Source organism: Acanthopagrus latus, chromosome 19 (assembly GCF_904848185.1).
Source record: "Acanthopagrus latus isolate v.2019 chromosome 19, fAcaLat1.1, whole genome shotgun sequence".
NCBI classification, from domain to species: domain Eukaryota; kingdom Metazoa; phylum Chordata; class Actinopteri; order Spariformes; family Sparidae; genus Acanthopagrus; species Acanthopagrus latus.
In genome coordinates this window covers 19,573,951-19,594,663 of record NC_051057.1, presented here as the reverse complement: position 1 = coordinate 19,594,663, position 20,713 = coordinate 19,573,951, and positions in this window count along the sequence as shown.

The window sequence follows — 20,713 nt, the reverse complement described above, 5'->3', positions numbered from 1 at the left end:
TAACTCTTATTTTTCTTAAGTTATATGAATTCAAATTGCAACATTTAAACATTATTCGTAATGTTGGTGTTGTCTAGGTTTTACTTAAACTTTATTACTTACTTGCTTTATTATTGAATAATCTATTCCTATAAATGTTGAGGTAATTATTGTGATGATTTGGGGAGTTGTTTCAAAGAAACTGGAATTATGTTACTTGGTAATTGCTAGATTACAGATAATTGTGATTTAAGATAATTAAATAAGATAAATAATATATATGAATATTAAACAAATTGATAAAAACAAAGCAAAATGTCCTAGTTTTTAAGGCTGTGAATAGAAATAACATGCACAGTATGCGGAGTGATTAAAAATACAGCACTCAGTACTTTGCATTGTTGGATTGTCTCTTTTACAACACCTGGTGCGTTGAATCACATTTACAGTACACTGAAGATTATGTCCTATCTATAAAGATAAAGCAGGAAAACCCATTTGCTCTGCAGGCATGAATATCCAGTCACTTCTCTGTACTTCAAGCTTTCTCCAGCAGATGGCAGTCAGAGACCACCGTCACCATGAATCAGCTGAGGCAGCCACCAGCCCTGAAACACTGTGTTGTGTCTGCAGACAGATTAACAGGTTGGTATTTGGGGGAGATCATGTCCTTGGCTGAGTTCTCACTCTGCTGGCAAATAATTAGCAGGAAACAGAAAAGACCTAATCACCCGTCGATCCTCTCCAGAGCTCCATGAATGGTCCATTCATACCTTAGAGACATTATTATGGCATACAGTGGGATTACACTGCGGAGAGAAGGTCATTAGAACAGGAAACACTGTGCCGGTCATCAGCTGATTGTGCATAAGCAAACATTTCCTTCCCTTTTCTGTGCAAGATCAGTCAGCAAAGGAGTGTGTGAGTGTGTGTGTGTGTGTGTGTGTGTGTGTGTGTGTGTGTGTGTGTGTGTGTGTGTGTGTGTGTGTGTGTGTGTGTGTGTGCCTGCATATATGTGCATTTTGACAGAGAGCAGAGACAGAGGTGTGTTTTGTGGGATATAATTGGATCCTTGCTGATAAGAAAACAGTCTCCAGTCCTGATTGTGTCCCCAGGCCCTCCACCTCCCGTCTTTCACTTCCTTTTCCCATGTTTATGTAAGCAACAAGTGGTGGCAAGCGAGACAGGAAGTGGTTTGTAAGTGGCTGTTGATTCATTTTTCATTTATTTATTATATCACATACTGCATGACAGCATGACTTATTATGATTAACTCACAGTAGACATGTTACATCACTCAGGTGAATATTCTTAAATGCAGATTTTATTATGCGACATAATAACAGTCTATTTGACTATTTGTCTGTTTTTCGCATGTGTCTCTTGTGTTTGCTGTTGTTGATGAGCAACTGTTTTGTCATCAGTGGCAAAAAAAAACCATCAGACAAAACAGTTTACCTATGAGCTATTACTGGCGCCGCATTAGCAGCTTCCCAGCAGCTGAAGACAATGGAAGAGGCAAGAGGATGCTCTGAATAAACTATGAGAACAATCCATTAGCTATAATGGGATATTAACTTTACTTCGGCAGATGGCGAGCAAGAGGATGCCGGTTTTTATTTTGGTACATGAGGCGGAAAAACACAAATAAACGAGAGAGAAGAAGCTGAAGGAGAACACCCGAGGGTGATATGACTGCAGGTTACTGACAAAGTATAACTTAAAGGTGATGAAGTTGCTGATTTTTAATGTTTAAACACTAAAAAACACATCCAAGAAATGTGTAACATAATCCAAACCACTTTGTCGCTGTGGTCAGTGGCGTGATATACTACTCTGTGAAATGTGATTAATCCCCAAATGAAATTTTCTAGACATTCATTATTATGATTTCACACCAACTATGACTGGCTGTCATCACACAAGACTCAGTGTCAGAATGATAACAATAAATGTAAATGACATTTTTATTTATATTGTACTTCAAATCAAAGTTACAGAGTGTCTCCATTAGAAAATAATTATAAATACAAGTAGAGGTTAAAGATTAAAAACATACAACTTTGTCTGTGATATAATTTTTTCCACTGGATCGCCTTTTTGTGACCAACTTAAAAAACAAAACTTTTCACACAGAAAGCTACAAACAAATCAAAATAATTCCCATTTAATTTATTCAAGTCTAATCTTATATCAAACACAACTACCTTGTAGCACTGTAAATTAAACCACCCATAACTGCTCTTAATATAAGCCCACCACATCTAAGATCTACATCAAATTGTAATCACTGTCACCAGCCAATTACTATACTTGCTTTCTTTAAGCTAATAAAGATTCATGCATTATTCCCAGAGAATTTGTCAAAATGTAGAAAAAAGACAGTGTTAAAGAAAGTGAGATAAAATTCTTGGCTCCATCCTTTTATCCAGCAAAGTCAAGTCACCTGGGTCTGTTTTGCTTGTTTTTTACATGTATACATACAAACCAGCAGTCCCACTTTAACATCATCAACATGTGGCGCTTGTGCACCTTGCAGGGGACAAAGGAAGATGGCTGGCAGGTAATGATGCATGTAAACAACTCAGGATTTCAGCTTTCACTTTCTCCAGAAAAAGTTAAAGGAGGTCTTTTCAGATCCGTGACCCATCCTCCATCAAGTTTCATGGAAATCCGTTCCGTAGTTTTTGTGTATTCCTGCCTACAAACCAACCAGCAGACAACAGACTGCAGTCACAGTGTATCTTTCAGGTATATTTACATGTAGGATTCAGCTAAATTGGTTTAAGATTGAGATTTTAGATTGCCAATTTCTCTGAGTGCAACACCACTGTTGTAAATACAAATCCCACAAAATGTAGGCGCTAACTACAAACAAAACTTGTCACGTCTCAACAATGTCATGTCTTGAAAACTTGTGTCTCCTAGTTAACTTGCTTGTTACGCTGTGATCCTAGTTTGAAGTTTGACTTTTCCAAGACTGGCACTGCACGCGGGCCGAAAGGTCCTCGTCAACATTTAAAACGCCGTGGTTTAGAGAATGACTGCGTTTAATTAAAGAGTACAAATAACACATTTTCTTGACCTCTAAAAATCAGGTCAGCAGCAGAGCTGGCAGAGCGATCCGCCCTGCTGTTTACACTACAACAATATCTTTCCAAGGTCACATCCCTCGCTGCCTCTCCTGACACACACGCAGGCGACCAGCAGTCTGCCCTGCACACTGAGCTCTCATCTACCAAAACCTCAAACGATGGGGGAGGCGGCAGTCACCATCCGAGTGTCCTCATCACCTTTACTGTACTGGCAAACCTTCCACCGGCTCCCCCAGCACTCATATTTCTGTTTAGTCTAACCCCCCTGCTGTGCTTCTGTATTTAGATCCTCGCCCTCTTAGCCTCCCTCACCTCTTGCACTGGTTACATAACACATAAACGGTGCCGTTCATTTTTGCTCAGACTGTCCCTCTGTACCGATCCAAATCTCCGACCCGTAATGGCTTTTTCAACTGCTGCACCATTTCCCCCCCCTGAGATAGCGATCTATACTTTCATAATTACAGTCTTTCTTTAAACTGAGGTCTTGCTTTAACACCAGATGACAGATCCCTTCATCTTACCCCCGCACTGTTGATTCAAACACACCGCAGCGTTTAGCTCTGCCTCATCGGCTCCCCCATGTAATTGGGCGACAGCATTTTTCTCACCAGATTTGGTTTTCCTCAGGAGAGACCAGCCACTGCACAAACTGGAGGGTCATGTAAAGGTTCCCCCCTGTCTGAAGGAGGCCAGAAGTGTTTTTGTGAGGAATGTGAAGTGTTTCCTGTCTCATTTATCTTAATCATACATACATGTTTGTGAAAAAACAAAGTTTACGTCACACAACACCTCCACCCCTTATGGGAAGGTTGTGTATGACCTTTTGTGCAGGAATCCAAATCTCTCTTTGTACGATTATGACTAACTCTATTTTATTGTGGTTTGTTTTTAGTGTGGATCATTATCAAAATTGAACTATTTTTGTTTTTGGCACCTGAGTTTTGCCTTCTCAGGGGGATGAAGGTGAGCCGATCGGTCGAATCTCAGTCAAAAAGAGTTCAAGACTCCAGCAACACTTATTACACAATATTATAAACAACAACTTTATTTTCAGACCAGCGTGTCTTAGTTTGGTTTCCTTTGTCATGATTATCATAAAACACTTGAAAGAGAACATTTCAATAAAATGGGTAAGAGGGAAAAACAATTCCTTAAAGGTTAAGAAAATATAAAAAAATAATCAGCCACTGGGGGCAAAAACACATGGATACTGAAGTGAGGTGAGGTGAAGTGACCCTTTATAAGGGGCAAATTAAAAGTGCAGCATAGGGGCGCTAGTATAAGATCTGAACCTCCAAACAAATGTCAGTCTTACAAATTACAAGCCCCTTTTAAATTGTGAGTTTATTTCTTAAAGGTGAATTATGTACGAATTTTGATAATATCTGTTTTGATATTATGTCACAGACATCTATGTGTTGTAGAGGCAGCTACTCCAGCCCATCCCATCATGAATTACCACTCCAAGCTCCCAGTCTGGACAGCTACTTGTACTGTATGGTTAAACAAACTTATCTTCTAATGGCAGCTGCAGTAAGCAACAGCTGTTGGTTACTCTGGTGACATATCTGAAATTGTCCACTTGAAATCACCTCATCAGGTTGTGATTCCTCCTATACTCTTACCTTGCCTCTCTAAAATACCCCAGAATAGATGCACCAGATGCATTAATCAGTTTTTCTGCAGATATCCCATCTTTCAGCTCCTTAATTCAATATCCAGCTTTTGAGCTTCGCTGTTTCATCTCACCAACACCAACCTGACGCTGTTAATGTGCTCTGCTCCGTCCATATTAGAGATAATTCAAGATTGTCGCGACATGGCACTGTGGTAGATTAAGGTTACGTTGCCCTTTGAAGGTGAGCAGACAGTCATAAGGGCCCTGGGAAAACAGGCGTCCAGCGCTATTTATAGAACCGTCTCAAGGAGTCAATACTGCAGTTCAAAGCTGTGACAGCGAGCTCCTTTGGGGGAGAGGGAGGCCTGTTTTAATGGCTGCTTCATGACATTTATAGCAGTGTGAGATGTGAAAATCACACTGCGGTGTAAAAGCCTGCTTACAGTTCAAGATTACATCTTACTAGCAGGATGATTTTAAGAAGCTTGCTTGAAATTCGGTCACGCTAAAGGAGAATAAGGCAACTGTGAGTTCTACTGGCCCCTTCATCCGACAGGCCAGATGGTTTGTTACATGGAGCCATCTGGAAAGGCACCGCTAGAAACTGTTTGGAAAAGGGAACTTTGACAAGACACTTGGCACGCGATTGGACGAACCATCTGTCCGTCACCGTCTACCACGGGCTAGATTCAACCAATCAGATCAACGGAGAGGAGAGCGAAGTCGGCTGGTAAATCAAACTCTTACCGAGGTCAGTTGAGTAAAGATGTGAAAGACGTGAAACATCTTTTCCATCGAGGAAAACCTTCAGTCCTTTGCTCTGCTTTCAATGACATAAACTCAACTTAAGGTGGAAAGATGAAAAAATTAGGACAGTTTGACTAGAGTTTGGTGCCCTCTGATCAAGGGCGCTGACCAGAGGATTAAACTATTTTACATATTTTGATTGTGGAGGAAACAGGAACACCCTTGGGGCCAACATGCAAACATGAGAACGGATAGGCCCCACCGCAACCAGGGTTCGAATCCAGCACCTTATGAATCCAGGGTAAATGACTTCCTGGTTGTGACTGAGGAACCACTCGGAGTCACAAGAAAAGACAAGTCTCTGATGCCCTGCACATAAATAATACACTCACACTTGTCCAAGTCTACAACTGCTTTCCCCAGTGTCTCTAGTTTCGGTTTCACATCTAACGTCCTCGCTCAGGTCATTGCTCTCCATCCTTGAGACACTCAATTTACAACTAGGTCACAGAGCTCTGGGAGCATTTGAAACACCAAGAGGTTGTCGAGTCTCAGTGTTTTTCTTACAGTTTTGAGGCAACATGTGGATCACGATCGAGCGGTGGTGTCATCCATACTTCATTATTGAGCTCTCTTGATGTCTGGGAGTGCAGTCAGCGGAGTGCAGTGTAAACAGGAGGGGCTGAACGAACATCCCTGGGGGGGCTCTGGTGTTGAGCACTACATTAGAGGGGGTGTTACCGCCAGTTGTGTCTTGGATCTGCTTGTGAGGGAGTCCAATATCTATTTGCAGAGTGTGGTGCTCAAGTCCAGAGTGTGACCTTTACCAATCAGCTTCACCGGTGAGTTTGTTTTCAGGGTTGAGTTGACGTCAACAAGTCGATATGACGTCGTCTGTGTATCTGTTGGTCCTGGTGAGGGTCCCGTATGTTTATATGAAATAGTTTCTAGATCATTGTAGAGTTTGTGTTATAAATCAAGATGACACACATATGTTTTGGTATTTCATGGCAGTTTTTTACAAATTTCCCTAACATATTTTGTCTGTTCTCACAATTTGGCTGTTAACATCTTGTGTTGTGGCCCTTAATTGACTGCTTTAATCATGAATTTTTTTATGACCTTTCTACAGCCATGTGAAATACATTTTTCATTACATCATGTACCCTTTACACTGCGACTGATCCTGCAGTATCTTTCCATGTCCTCGCCTCACGACACATTTATTTTCCTTGTCATGCCAGATGTCACCTCTGCCAAATACTTCCCATGGGGAGAGGCACCCTCATTAAGTGACATCAGAGTGTAATATATTATTTTACACAAGCAATTATGATCAATCAGCCAGTATGGAGATTAAATTTATCAGCATTCCTCTCTTTTATTGCTGAAGAACTGCGGTTAAAGTGTAACCCTCTATCCGACTCTGGGCAGGATCCAGTGCCAGCTTCCTCTTCTCTCAGATGGATCAGGTGCAGCTCCACTTGGTATGAACTTCATCCAGCAGTTAGAGCCAAACTATCAAGAGAAAGCCATCATACTAACCCTTCAGCACTTGAGCAACTGGTGTCTGCCACAGCAGCCTTAGTGAAATGACCGAACTGTCTCATCTGATCCCTGTGACTCCCGGTTGACCCCTCCAGGATCTCCCCACAGACCTCCTGTGACACGGGGCTGTTGGAGTTACCTCTTGACGTTTTATTTCTATACTCTTGTTAGTTTGTCACGGGACATTAAACCACTGGATCAGTAGATTGTTGATACCTTTATCTGCCTGTCAACATGACTTTTATGATGCCTTTAAAGCCCTGAATGTAAGAATATCTACATGACAGAGTTATTTATATATATCGTGGGGGTTTGCTGTGTCCATTGTTCCCACACCGGCTGCTCTGACATTTACAGTACATCTCATAATTCATCAGGCGAGTGAGGAACAGTCGCGGCGGAAGCTCTTTAGCAATTATTGACACACACACACACACACACACACACACACACATCTCCCGGAGATTAACAATCATTAATAAGGCGTGTTTCTACGAATGAACCTTATCGTGTAATCACAATGAGCAGGGTTTAAGATAGAGCCGAGGGGGGGATGAATAACAGCTGCATGCTGTCTGATGAACGACTCTGTGAGGATCCCTGATGAAATACGTCACCGTGTGTTTCTGGTTAATCAAAAGTCATTTAAATGCTGACCAGAATAAACAAATTGTTATCTCTTGGTTTGGACGATTTTGCATGGACTGGAAGCGCTGAGGCTAAAGTTGGTATGTTAATTAATAAAACCACATTTATCCTTGTTCTGTACCCTCTCTGTCTTTCTGTCTATAGAAAAAAAACCCCAAACACTCTATAGTTTTTACTTTGTTTTGCTGATGAAGCTAAATTTTCTTTGCCGAGTCGCGTACTTACATGATGCCATGTTTATTCGCCCTCTCGTCATTACAGCCGAGCACATCTTGCTATCTGAATAACGCATTCCTTAGATTTACTGAAAAAATACCGAGCCACTGACCTTAGATCAGGTTTTTGTTCGTCAGTGACGCAACCAGTCACCCCCCTGCTGCCTCAAGATAGCAACGTGCCAGCAATGCACCTCACCACACCTCATTTTGAACATGGCCCATGGGTGCACAGGTGGGAAACGAGCGATGACACTTGCACTCTGCTGTTACAGTAGAGCCGTGCACGCTGGAAATGAAGAGCTCGACTTACAGAGTGGTTGAAAGAGGTGGGTGTCGTGCAGTTGTGCCCGTCGCTCTAAATCAGGCAATCAGTCAATTTTGCTGAAGCTTACGTGCTTAATTGGATGCTAAATTCAGTTTCTCCCAAACACGCATCAGTAGTTTACTGCCACTGCTTATCAGCAAATGCATAATACAATATAGTGCACACACTAAAACAAGGCTGCTACAGTATACTGCACCTCGGAAGGTCACAGGAGAGTTTGATCTGAGAACACATTGTACTGCTCAGTGATTTGATGCAGAGATTTCCTCACGATGTTTGCGTGTAATGTATGCACCCTTTAGTTTGCTTACTCACCTGATACATTCAAGTGTACTGTACAAAGTAAATACTAACCTTGCAGTAATTATGTAATTATACAGAAAGAAGGACGTCCTGTGAGTTTGGCGGAGAGGGTCATTTTGCAGTCACACACACACACGTGCACGCTGGCCCCAAAAGATAAAGAGCACATTTGATCTTCGGGCAGGGTTTGTGATGGATGAGTGGCATGAAAAAACATTTGAAGGGGGGGGGAGCAACAACAGCAAACGACTCTGAACCCTTCTGCCCTTTTCTCAGACAGACGGGGTCCAAAAATACACAAACTGAGCCCAGATGATTCATTATGAGCAACTGGATTGGGGACAATGTTTTTTTTTTCATGTAATCCGAGTGGGTTACATTACAGCCACACGGGATGACAAAGTACAAATCTGTGTTATTTAAGAGCTTCATTCATCCAGGGCCAGAAGTTGCCACATATTCATGATCCGGGGATATTTCAACTGATAACTCAAGAAGGGGTGCAGTGAAACTTTAGACATCTCGAGAGGCACCGAAGAGGCATGATAAGAATGATCTGGTAAATGTTTAAGTTGAGAGTTTTGTTTTCGTTTGGTTCCCCTCGACATGCAGAGGAAATACATGAAGGTATAGGCCTCACACATCTGGTCAGTGTAAGTTCGCCGACAGCCCGGGGAAATCACATAAATGATGACAGCGGTGTGCACATGTTCCTTGAAACCTTTCTCAGGGAGTTCAGCCGGCTGTGAGACTCTCATTTCCAGTTAAATCAGATTCTGAGGAACTCAGCTCGGACACAGAGTTGATTGAGTCTCCCTTTCAGTGCAGGAATTACATTATGTAAGACTTCACATAATCCCAATTCTATTTAGACTACAGCGCTGATCAAGTGGATTAGAAAGAGCTCACACGTTGGGCATAAAACATCACTGTAGTAGGTCACTGAGTTGCAGTGTGATCTATATTTGGTCTTTGGATTCCCAAAACAACATCTGTCAAAGGGCAGAAGTGAGTGTGTTTTTATTTGCATAGTTTTATTATCATTAATTGGTTTGTCTGCACTTCCCTTTAACTCGCCTGATTGCCTGATGACCTGCACCTGGATACCTGCTTGATGTTGTCACAGACGCTGGCAAACCACCAATTGGGCTTCCGAGAATGGCACGAGGGACCAATGGCGGGGTTCGACGCGTGGGACCAACCGCCTGGCCGAAGGGTTAAAAGATGAGGAGACTGGCAAAGAACAGGAGAGAAGAAAAAGAGGGAAAAGGGGCAAAAGGCTAAAGGCTTGGAGGGACAAAGAGACCCCCAGAACCATGATGATGGGGTTCCAGGTCTTTAGAGACAAAGAGACGTTCATCACAGGGATGTGGTGTACCAGGCAGGTGGTGAGAGGGAGACTAACGAGCTGCCAGCTTTCCTCTGCTACACGGGACTGTATACATTCAACAATTGTGAAATAAATTTGAACTGTTTTCACCTTGAACTTGGGCTCTTTGGTCTCCATCCGACTACCCCCCAACTTTTCCTCCTCACATTAAACCCCCCTTTACATGTATCATATCATATATTTCCCAAAATGATGACATGCACTGGACCTTTGTCATAAAAGTAACTTAAGTTACACAATGTACTTGACGTGACTCAACTATGTTAGCAAGTTAAAAACAACTCGGCGTTGGGTCGGGCACAATTAGCGAACTCCTGGATGAAAGTCCTGTGCATGTTTAATCACTTCACTTCCTGCAACCACTAGAGGTCACCACCAGAGAACAAACTTCAGTATGGGCAACAATAATCTGCTTTCACAGTTGACCTATATGGCTGTCAGTGTGATATTTTAACAAAATGTCGGGACATTTTACTGCCATGTTTATCAAAATAAATGACAGGAATCGATACAGCAGAACCGGAGATATTCCACACATTCTCCTTCCTTTTCAAAACCTGACAGCTGCTGTACATTACCCACAATGCAATTTAGCCACTGAGTGACATCATTGGAGGTAATTGATCAGACCACACGCAGCTTCTACTGGAGGCACAAAATGTTTAATACTACTTTTGTCACACATGCAGTAGTACTCCTTGAGAAATTTAAGGAACACACTAAAATTGGTGTAGCTGCCCTTTTTTCATCCGTGACGTTTCATAATAAAGGTTTCCTGCAGATATGCAGGGGACCTTGAAACACAGGCTGAATGCTGTTCTTGTTCTTGCTGGAGAGCTGGAAATGTGCCATATTTGTCCACTGCAGTGATTCCACTAGTAGGTGTTACATTAAACACTGCACCAAACTGCACATACTGCCAGACAAATATGTACAACTGCTGCCTGTAAATCACACACACATACAGTACATACAGTGTAAATATAGAAGTACTGTGTATACATAGGCTGTCCCCTCAACTGCTGCCTCTGCAGCCGTCAACATCTCTGATGTACACACTCATCATCCGACATGCAAAATGACTACTATGAATAGACCGAAATGCATTATGTTCCCCAGTGTTACCATGCAAAGCACGTCTTCTCTGGAAAACTTGTGTCATTGTCAAAAAGGAGAAGTGGTCAGCTGCAAAAGGAGCTCTTTGCTATTCACAGGACCCACTCGAGCCGCAGAGCCGGAGGGGACACAGAAACTGGACTTTCAAAAGAAAAGCGAGCCGGAGCGCAGGGCTGAGAGAGAAGCTGGCAGGGTTCATATGCATCTGAATGAGCGCCTAACACACCGGATTTAAGCTGTGATTCTGGGCACTTCTTTTTTGTCTTGCGGAAGGAAAAAAAAAGTAGCGGTCAAGCCACGGACTATTGATATTCCATTCACGCCTGTTTCAGTGTGTGTTCCTGAGGGAATTTCAGTCCTCAGCAGTTGCTAAACACAGACCATCGACCAGAAAGTTGTTGTATAAACACTTTTTTTTTTCACCAGCAACAGGCCGGATCCTGATGGCTTCAGGTTTTTAATCTTTTTCATTTATTCACTTTATGAGACATTTCCCTAAAACAAATACGATTCCTGCTTTTCTCATTTGTGGTGAGCAAACACAGTAAAATCAGAATGTTAGTTTTGAACTTTCTAAAGCTCCCCTGTGGCTGGTAGCAAACAGTGATCAAGGATTTTTAAACCATTTCAGACTTTTTTCCATTTGTCTTGTGTTTGTTTCTTTGACGGAATCAAACTGTGTTCAAGATGCAAATTAGGAAACAAACTAAACAAAAACCACAAAAACCCTTGGGCTTTGAAATATTGTTGAACAATGCAACAACAAGACTGAGACATCGTAACAGGGTTCACTTCATAGAGTTTCCATGCTGTCTTGTTGAACTTGAATAATCAGCCAAGTTAGATCAATCAAACCTGAGAAAACAAGCTCAATAAACAAAAAAAACATATTGCGTTGGATCAACAAGTGTCTAGTTACACTGATGAACAATGTGGCTCCAACAACCTGTTGATACCTTTTTATTATTACAGGAAGAAACAACCATTATTTCATGTAACACGTGCAGACAGGTTAACATCACATATCTTTTCACCCGTAAAGAGCTGCGCGACGCTCCGTGTGGTAACTTGGCAGTGACTGACTCCACCTCACTCCAGGTCACGGCTGTGGTTACACATATGCAAACGTCACTGCTGAGTAGTGTAGGGTGTGAAAAACATGGTGCTCGGTGTGCTGGTTTGTATTCTGTTTGTGGGGACAGGCAAACACACACTTCTTTGCGATTGGTTGTGGCTGCAGTCCACACCACATGACGCCAAAATATGGATTTGTATCACCCAATCTGAAAGTGGCCTGTACAGGAGAATTAGCAAAATGTTTTAAATGAAACCCTGCATGATGTTGTACAGTGTGTGGAGACTGTTCTGTTCTGTTGAATCTGTGGGCAGAAAATCCTTTTTTTTTTTAGCGTTTCAGCTCTTTGTTCAGTCGGCTCACGGCCCCCCCAACAGGTGACGAACGGGTGGCAGCTGGTGGTTAGAAAGCTACAAAAGAAACGATGCTGAAATCCCTCCGCCGGCTTACAGAACGCACAGACACGGCTCGGGACTGCTACTCTTCATATTCACATCTTATCACACTGTATGTTGCCAATTGAGGGGTATTGTGTGTCACTGCGGGCGTCCTCTGTGCTCTCGGTCGCTCGGGCTTCAATAGGCACAAAAGGGAACTGGCCTTGTTTCTGTGCCTTCCATTTATAGGGCATACAAGAGTGTGTTTTTTTTATTATTTTTTTTCTGAGGGAAGACTTGGCAAACGCAGCGTGTATGCTCAATCCCCCACACCCGTTATTTCTGGCTCCCAGTTACCCATCTCCCCCTGGTTTTACTGGCAAGACAGCGTTCTTACTCGTCCTCCTGTACAAGCGCCAAGGGCCACAAACGTGCATCTGTTTGCTTGTGTAGGGTTTTTCAGTTCGGGGGACTGAATAGAGGAGAAATAACAGAACAGTTCTGTCTCGTTCCCTCCCAAGCTCATCTGAGTTCATGCGGACATGACTGACAGTGTTTCAAACAGATGGTCGTCCTCAGGTGAGGAGGGAGACCTTCCATCTGTCAGGAGAAACCATCTGCTGGAAATTACTACAACATAATGCCTCCTTTACTGACAGAATCTAGTGTTTTTTGGACCCAGAGTTCTCTAAAAAATCTGCTCGTTTGCTATTTATTGCATCGATACACCATTTCTTTCTATATTTCAGGGCGTTTGGCGGGATAGCTGGGACGTGTGGAGTATGGTGACCATATGACAAATGAATTTTTAATGGACTGCTGATGAATTATGACTTAGATGAATGAGCAAAAGGGGACAACACTGATGTCTGCAGGGCATCAGATTCCTGGAAACCCTGTTATAATATTCATAATGTAAAAATGATGGATTATCCATTTGGTTGGATCCAATCCCCCATGATAAAATGGGCACAACTTACATAACCAGCCCTGTGATGTTACTGGTACAGTGAATTTAAGGCACAGAAATTCATGATCGGCCATGATTTGCACCCAGAAAGACTTGTATGACAATGGACAGAGGTCATTTAAAGCCATTAAATCAATTTACAGGACGCACATTCAGTCATAAATAATTCAGCTTTACTTTAAATGAGTAATCAGTCATTTAACAGAGATACTGTGAATAAATCCATACATTTTCCACACTATATTTCTCAGACAAAAGCTGCTACTTTCAGCCTCTTTTCTCTCTTTATTACTGTATTTTATGCCCTTTGTATGCTCTAGTTTCCTCACTGCAGAGTCTTTAAACCTTTACTGCTGCGTCGACCTCATTTCCTGACACAGATCGATAACCTCTCATCATATCTTATCTTTTTTTTTTTACTGTACCAGCTCACCACCGCTCCATGTTACTCAGATGGGCTTGGCATGGTGTGGCAAAAAGAAGCATGGCGGTGGAAAGGCACAACCTGGCAGAGATCCTCAATAAAACCCGTAATTGTGCACAAAGTCCAGCACAATTGTTGAGGTCGTGACTGACTGCTGCCCATGTTAAAGCCTGCAGGACTTTAATATGCTTAATCCTCTTTTGTGGGATGGGAACCAATGCATTAAATCCTCTATTGCCATGTTCAGACATGAGACTGAGAGAAATGGAATAGAATACAGTAACAACATTGAAGCTATTAGCTTGTAATCCAAGTGAAGAGCATTCATTCTTTGTCATGTGCTCACATCCTCATACCTAAAAAAAACCTGAATAGGTTGAATGCCGATGACTTATAAAACTACAACCTAACATATATGAACGTTGAAGAGCACCAACAACAGGTGTACTGTTGTGGTCAATCACACCAGAGCTTTGTTGTCACATGGCTAACACAAAACAGCCGCACTTTGATTAGGCTTAGGCACCAAAACGAACGATTGGCGTCACACAAATATTGACACACTGCTACTCCATCACCACCACGTTCATCTCCAGATGTGACAGTCTGGTCAAACATGAAAATGTTAATGTTAACGTGATATGATACATGATGTACGAATGTCAAAATGGTACGTAGATGTGAATCAGTGGTTTTAACTGCCAACATCTACTCTTGGCACTTCAAACACAACTCAAATGATGTCGGAGCTACGAAAGGCTTTTTGTACAACATTTTTTCACGCAGTTCTTCCAAAGACTGATCGACAGACTTTAATGTGTAACATCTCATACTCGTTCTTGCTGAGAGGCGTGTTCAGAGGTCCTTGGGGGAACTCAGACAAGCCCGTTTGACCAACATAGTTAAAGTCTGAGGTGAAAATGAAAACCGTCTACCTGAGCTATTTAATGGTCAGCTGCAGCCAGCGACTGTGACTGTGCGTTTGCAGCGAGGCTTTGGATTAAAGCTGTCGTGTGCTATATTAAGATAATGAGATCTACTTTCTAAGGACGGATCTTAAGGACGACCTTGACACATAACGGAGAGTGAGACGCTCACCAGTTCAGCGTGTTTTTTTGTTTTACAATGCTTTTCATTGTTTCTTACAGAAATGCTCAGCAGCGCTCTGTGGGATCAGGTTAAATTCCTCGGAGCAGGAGCTAAGCCTCAGGTGCAAATGAACACATTTAAAGCTGTCTTAATTATTCATAAATGCAGACCTTTGTCCATTCATAATCACCTTAAGGGAAACGCTGGTTTGAGTAGAAGGAAATGTAATCCCTGTGAACCTGAAAACAGTCTGTTGTTGTGTTGTGACTCTAAATATTAGCCTCTGAAACAATCATTTAGCTCGTCGGCGCTGAGAGCGAGTTCTCCCTTATTTATCAGCTGTTCAATATGTTGACGTTCACCTTTTATTGACATGCTGCAGGAAACAATGCACTTTATCTCATTTTCAACAAATCTAAAAAAGTTCATAAGATCTTGGAGTTCAGTTGAAGTAGCAATGGCATAATGCAGAAATGTTATTATAGAAAAATTAGCATGTATATGAGTTTGATTTTTCATGCCAAATTTGCTTTTCTGATTTTTCTTGTGTCACATTATGTCTGGGTAAAGTGGTATAACCACTTAATACACTTTATCTGCAGGGTAGTTTCGGGATTTCAATCATTAATCTATAATCTAACATACTTAATTTGAATCATTTATCACATTTTCTATTGCTGAACTTCATATTCTAATAACTAATAACTCAAGTTATCAACTAATTGTTGTAAAAATTACAATATTTGCCTCTAAATTGTAATGAGTAGAAGTATAAAGTAGTGGTGAATGGAAATATTAAAGAAAAAAGAATTAGTACAAGACCAAAAACAAGAACTGACTCCAAAACACTGGACACTCTCCGTTTTACTGCTTAAACACTGCTTATGCCGTTTCTTTTATTTTGTCCATCCCTTATACAAATGTCCCAGCGTCCCTTGAACCTCTCAGCTCTGATGGCCACTCATGTGTGATGTACAAACAGATAAATGTGATCACTATCCCTGAACACCTGACTTTTCTTTAGGACGAACCTGTTTCCCTCATCTCTCTCGTTATTTGTACATCAGTCGGTGTTGATATGTTGGTGCCAGACAGATCGTGTCTGGTTGCATAAAGACCCCTCATGCTCGCTGGGGAGGAAGTGTGATGGCAATCAGCTGGGCTATTACTCCCGTCTGTTTTTACTTCAAATGACGGAGGCACTTTGTGTTTGCTTTGCCAACACTGAGACACAGTCAGTATCTGGTTTTTGCGCTGGGTAGATAAGGCGACATCACATGTGTAGGTCAGAGAAATGTCAAGCAAAGAAAAAAAAAGGCTGTCTTACATTTCTAACGTCTAAATCAAGCTGAAATACGAGCATTTGTTGCAGCAGAGAACCCCGGAGCGGTGTGTGCGTGTCTGCGTGTCAAAAAGTATTAAAAAACGAGCATCCAAATGTTGAATTCAGGTCAGCAGGCTTAGGAGGCAGATTTGGGAAACAGCATCTCACATGAGGCAGCGGCGACAGAAAGCAGCACCAGCTTCCTGATGCCTGTGTGTGTGTGTGTGTGTGTGTGTGTGTGTGTGTGTGTGTGTGTGTGTGTGTGTTACAGCGGGATAATTAACCGCAATCATCGTTATCTGCACGGAGATCGGGACAAATCATCAAAGCGGCAGAAGGGGAAGCACAGTTCTGCGGTTACCTAATATGTGATGAACCCATTTTCAATCATCCCCTCTTGCTTTTGTGTCCATGTGAGGTTTCTGTGTGGCGCACGAGCAGCAGAGTAATCTGTGAAGGGAGAAATGATCTTGGATTACAAATATGATGCTATGTTAATGCAAAAAATCGGTCCGGGCACAGATTCCAGGGAACTTTTGAGAAACATGAATACATTTATGAGTAAAATGGGTTTAGTTTAATTCTTTTTTTTTTAATAATGATGCCTGTTTCCTTTCTAGAGAGAACAGACAAAGCCATCAACAGCAGGAGTGGAAGTAACCTCAACCACAACTACTTAAATTACAGTAGCTCATGAGTTTATTACCAATTCTTAAAAAACTGATCAACATTTGATGTTTCACAAATGTGCTGAATGCATTTCCTTCCTTGTTTTACATTCACGGTGCCCGGCTGCATTCCCTTTCGATTTTACGTTGAGTCATCTTTGAGGTGAATTTGCTTTGTTGCTGCTGCATTTGCAAACTCGATATGCAGTCCCAGATAAGCTCAGGTTAAATTTCACAGTCCCAACTGAGCCACGCTTTGTTTTTAATTTCCTGTTCATGTTCGTTTTCTTCTGCGTGTACCACAGAGGCTGACTTACCACCTTCTGCACATCCACATGCAGGAATGTGCATGAGCGTGAGATACTAAACAAAAATGAGAGACCGCTCTCATCGAAACGCAGCTCCATAGCACTGCTAGTGGTCAGAAACTGCACACATGAACCTTAATGTCCATTTGAATATATTTTCTCACAAAGGCTTGTCTTTAAATTGGAATGTGAGCGTTAGTATTATGTAAACGGTCGATACGATTTCAAGAATTGTGCACAAGAGATTCTGTTGAACAGACTGGAAGACAAATTGTTCGTCAAAGGTTCGAGCGTACGTGGAGAAACATGCATCTCTTCGTCTTCAGCTGCATCCGGCTGCTGTCCAGAGTCTCAGAGAGCACATTTCACAATACACCTGCTCGGGACAGCGAGAGAGATCGTGTTAATCTGAAGAACAATGCTTTCGTTTTGGAATGTGCCCACGCATCATTCGTCAGCGACTGTTGTTTATCTTTATTTGTGTCTCACACCATCTACACATTCTCACACACATACACAATCACACAATCACACAATCACACAAACATGATTGCATAAACATCCCGCAGATTCTCAGCCCTGACCCTCGAGGTCTTCCGCGTTTCTCTTTTGTCACATCTACAACGGAGCTGTCATTTCGTGTTCTCGTGAACAGCCTGCCGGGCCCGGAGGCGAGCCGCTGCGCCGGATGACACTTCGGTTACGTTCAGTTTGTGCTACACTGCACAGACATGCTGCGGGATGGGCCTTAAAATCAGTGTTTTATAACCACAGCAAAGGGAAACGCTTTGAGAATAGCAGAGTGTAGATGTTTGATTTAACTGTGTGTGAGTGTAAATACTGACGCTGAAGAAACACTAGTTGCCGCACACAAATAAAATAATTACATTTGTTTTGAAAATGTCATCCAGGATAAAAAAAAAAGTGCCATATTTAAGATTATTCCTTTCAAAGTAAAAGCTTATATTTACACTTACTACAGACTGCTGCCAAAAGATACTGTGCACATTTATCTCATTTGATTGTTATCTATGAATCAGTCTGTATAGTTGTGTGTGTTTTTGTGTGTGTATGAAGCTGAGGGAAGAGTATATTGCGTACTGGCAGTCTTGACTTGTATATTGTGGGATATTTATTCCAGAAAAATGTCCAGTGCTTTAACACTAAACTGCATGTTAAGCAAGGCCCCTTATACCTATTATTACTAGTAAATATGAAAATTTTCCCATGTAAATACCAGATACAAGCATATTGGGGACTGTGTTTGGACTTAATTCCCAACTCCCAACAATATTTGAGAAGCTGTGGTATTTTATCATAAACAGCAACATAAACAGCAACATTTCTTGTTTGGCAAGTTCTCATGAAATGTGTCTCAGGTTGATTTTGAAAGGTGAAATTCCACGACAACTTGGTAAAATCCCTCTGCTTGGGAAGATTTGTCCCAAAGCTCCTGAACAGCTGCTAAATGTTACTTCTATTAAGATTAATACACTTCTGCCTTCATTTATTAGAGGTCCAACATTTTTTATTTATATAAATGTGGTTCATGCACAGAAAACGGTTCAAAAGCAGACGTTTCAGAGGAAAAATAATAATTCAGATGTCAGTGTGAAATTAAATGAAATAGAAGAAAGGCACTTTCTGGGATATTTGTCGATGTTCATCTTAGTGCAGATTCGGGTGGTCGTGTCCCCTCTCGAACTGTCCACAGACAGAACATACAGTACACAACGTTATCAGAGCAACTGTATGTTATCAGAGAACCAACATACAGTTTGGTGCCAGAAGTCTGAAGCAGACAAAAGACAACCGCGCCCTGTGTAGCATCGTATCTGATGCCCCTGCTTGCACAGAGCGCAGAAAAAAACACATTGACGGTTGCTCATTTAAAAAAAAAACAAAAAAACATTAAAAATTGACATGTGACCAGAGCGCAGGCTGTCACCATTCCTGCATTTACACATTAACTTTCTGACAGTCGTCTGAACAACAACAACCCTGGTGAACCATTAACATCTTGTACACAGAGGCAGTGGGCTGTCAGAGGCTAATGTCAGACATAATTACACACACCCGAATCCGAAAAACAGCCATAAATATCAAATGCACACAGCTCATTCTTTTGAATTGCTTTCAGTTCTACGACAGCAGTGTGACAGCCGTGCTCGCCGGGTTCCCACCACACAGATGCAGTTCAGTGCCACGCTGTGTTCTCTGTCTGTGTGTCGGTCATTTAGCAAGAATTTAAGCAACATCGCACATATTATCTTCCTCATAATCTGTGGGAAAGAGGTCAGTCTCTGTAAGTTTAACGAGAACCGTATCTCTGCAGGTGCCATGCAGACTGTGAAACCCGTCACGAAACTTGAACTTCCTCTTAGGTTTGTGTGGTATCGACAAACACAAGTTAAGAGGTCACAGACAGAAGTGTTTTGCTAAGTGTTGCCAACATACATTTATCGTGATCAGATGAACATCAGATAATGTCTGTCTTGTATTGAATCACCTGATGCCCTTTCACATCTTTATACCAGACTGGCCAGTCAGCATGTTGCCACTCGGCCATACCATCAGAGGAGGAAGCCGTCTGAACTGCCTGATCAGGATGAACAAGTTTCCACAAAATATAAGCTACAGTTGCTCGGAAAGTAGCGACATAGGGGCACAGAATGTGATGAATTTCCCGTTTATCAGATTTCTGAGAAGTAGGAAATGATACTTCTGAAGGTCTATGAGTTAGAGATTTGAGTCAATACGTGACTGTCAAAGTGGGGCGTCATTAATCACGGCCAGCTCGGTCGAGTCTTTCAACACACGGCGTCAGATAATGCTACATGTGCCTGGCGTGTATCACCTGTCAGGGGACCTCCAGCATCTCTATCATCTCCGGCCTGTTTGAAAACTGATGAGGGCCGCTGCTGCCGCACTTTATCACCTCATCACCCCATGTTGTGTGGAGCGCACACTTCCTGTCCCTCAGAAGGCTCTCATTGAAGCTATTTAGGCTATGTTGGTCTATCACAGGCGTGATCTTTCTGTACTCCTGTTTACGTGCAGGAATTTCCTCCTCTGCTGTACATACATGGCGCCAGACGAGGATTCCTTTAAAATGAAAGGGATTCTTTAGGAGCATCGACAATAGCTGTGATGTTTTGTCGAAGCTGCGGTGCGCTGACAGACATGGCTGTGCTGCGCGATACGTGCCGGACCTTTTGATTCGACTGTTTTTTAGGTTTTAAGGTTTATCTTTGTGTATTTTCCGAGGAGAACGACGTGCAGCGGATCAACATAAAATGGATTTGATGCGTTTATAGAGCTTGACGGTATTTTCAATGCGTAATCGAGGAGGATAGCGCTTTCAGGTGGCAGCTGAAGAGAAGGAATCTGTCCCCTGTGTCATGTGGAAGTCAATCCACTCAGCATTTTTACTGTTTTTGTTCCTCTTATGCAACATGTTATGTCACCATCATCCTCTTCCACATGGT